The sequence below is a fragment of the Microtus ochrogaster genome (assembly GCF_000317375.1).
Source record: "Microtus ochrogaster isolate Prairie Vole_2 chromosome 14 unlocalized genomic scaffold, MicOch1.0 chr14_random_3, whole genome shotgun sequence".
In the NCBI taxonomy this organism is placed as follows: Eukaryota; Metazoa; Chordata; class Mammalia; order Rodentia; family Cricetidae; genus Microtus; species Microtus ochrogaster.
Window position 1 is genome coordinate 952,328 of NW_004949098.1, and position 2,498 is coordinate 954,825.

Below are 2,498 nucleotides of genomic sequence, written 5' to 3' on the forward strand. Positions count from 1 at the left end.
AAAAAAAAAAAAAAAAAAAAAAAAAAAAAAAAAAAAAAACCGCCCCCCCAAAAGGTCTCCATAAGCCCCCAAAATACTTTGCTCAACACAAAGCAAAAAATAGGTTAGAGAGAACTATATCACCCAAATTTCCAAATATTGTTCATAAATGTTTGTTTCCATTTAAAGGGGAATAACATAGAGATAAATACTTTGCATTAGTAAAGATCTTGGTTTATTGATACAAATTTAAGGTCAATTTTGTTATATGTATATTTCTGCTCTTAATTAAGATATTATGTTTGTTCAGCTCATTTAAAAATGTTATGTATAGTTAAAATACAAATTAATAGTCATTTCTAATAGTCAAACTTGTAGTCATGGTAGTTAGGTTTTCTAAGCGTACAGAGATATATTTCAAATGGATAGGTATTCTTCAAACTTTTCAAAGACTAACAAAATATGGCATTTAAAATGTTTTAAGAACTTAAACTTTTCACGCCAGATGGTGGTGGTGCATGCCTTTCATCCCAGCACTTGGGAGGCAGAGGCAGGCGGATCTCTGTGAGTTTGAGGCCAGCCTGGTCTACAAGAGATAGTTTCAAGCAGGCTCCAAAGCTACAGAGAAACCTTGTCTTGAGAAACCAAAAAGAAGAAGAAGGAGAAGGAGAAGGAGAAGGAGAAGGAGAAGGAGAAGGAGAAGAAGAAGAAGAAGAAGAAGAAGAAGAAGAAGAAGAAGAAGAAGAAGAAGAAGAAGAAGAAGAAGAAGAAGAACTTAAGGGGGCTGGAGAGATGGCTCAGCGGTTAAGAGCACTGGCTGTTCTTCCAGAGGTCCTGAGTTCAATTCCCAGCAACCATGTGGTGGCTCACAACCATCTGTAATGAGATCTGGTGCCCTCTTCTGGCCTGCAGATGCACATGCAGGCAGAACACTGTATACATAATAAATGAATAAATAAATATTAAAAAAAAACTTAAACTTTTGGTGACAATGAGACACATCTGCTCCTGGCAGCCCCAATCTACTTCAAGAAGATAATGGGCATCAAAGGGACTCCTTATAGTGTTTGCTAGCCATTTGGGCAAAAACCTGCTCTTGCCTGGACTGCTTGATGGTATGCTGTATAAATTGGACATGAAGGACTCACAAAAAATTAACTGCTGAACTTGCCAATAGAAGGTGAGATGGTCCTTCGGGGTCCCTCCTTCATGAAAAAACTGTCAATCATTTTAAAGAACACACTAAACAGCAACTAATAAACTTCGTCAATACAGGCATAAAAGATCTTCACATTTCCTGCTTCATAAAAAAGCCAGATACTATAGGCCTGTAGGCTAAAGATGGAAGCAACAACATTACAAAAAAAACTTTGTGTGACTGTCCAGATAGCAAGATGTCTCTTTCAATTCTAGAGTTTTAAAAGTTGCTTACAATGCACTTTCTGTTTACTTAGGTAATGTTATATCCTTCTAAAGTCTTTTATGGAGTTTAAAAAAGATAGTTATAATTATAAATGACAAGTTAAAGATAAAACTTTAAACTCACAAAGACAGGATAGATAATAGAGTATTTTTCTTAATTTCCCAAATGTAAATAGCTAAATATTATAGCTATAATTCTTGTTTGGTAACTGTTTTCTTGTATGTAATTTTACAATGTTAAAGTTAAAAACCTTCCTTTTTATTTAGACAAAAAAGGGTAGGTGATGTGGGATTCCCTTTATATGCTGTGAATATGTTTTATTATCATTAGTTAATACAGAAGGCTCTTTGGCCTGTGGCAGGGTAGAATAGAGCTAGGTGGGAAAACTAAACTAAATTCTGGGAGAAAGAAGGCAGAGTCAGAGAGATGCCATGTAGCCAAAAGAGACAGATGCCCCAAAACTTTACCAGCAAACCACAAGCCTTGTGGTAAAATATAAAATAATAGGAATAGTTAATTTAAGATGTAAGAGTTAGTTAATAAAAAGCCTGAGCTAATAGGTCAAACAGTGTTGTAACTAATATAGTTTCTATGTAATTATTTTGGGTCTGGGCAGCCAGGAAATGAACAAACAGCCTCTGCCTACAGCATGTTGTATACACAGTTCAGTCAGCGGGAGTTTGACAAGTCCAGCAGTCACTTTATATTCCAACTAGAAATTTCTTCAAATGTAGAAAATGTTTGTGTGTGCATGCATGCATTCGTATGTGTGTGTGCGTGCGTGTATGTGTGTGCATGTGTGTTATGCATGCGGAGCCCAGAAGTTAACCTCTGGTGTTGTGTCTCAAGTGGTATCCATCTTTTTCTTTTTTTGTGTCAGCACCTCCCAGTGACCCGGAACTTACCAACTGGGCGAGGCTGCTGACCAGCAAGATCCAGGGATTTGCCTATTTCCCTCCCCAGAACTGGGATCACAGGTGTAAGTTACCATGTGTGGCTTAAAAAAATAGTCTGAGAGCCGGGCGATGGTGGCGCACGCCTTTAATCCCAGCACTCGGGAGGCAGAGGCAGGCGGATCTCTGTGAGTTCGAGACCA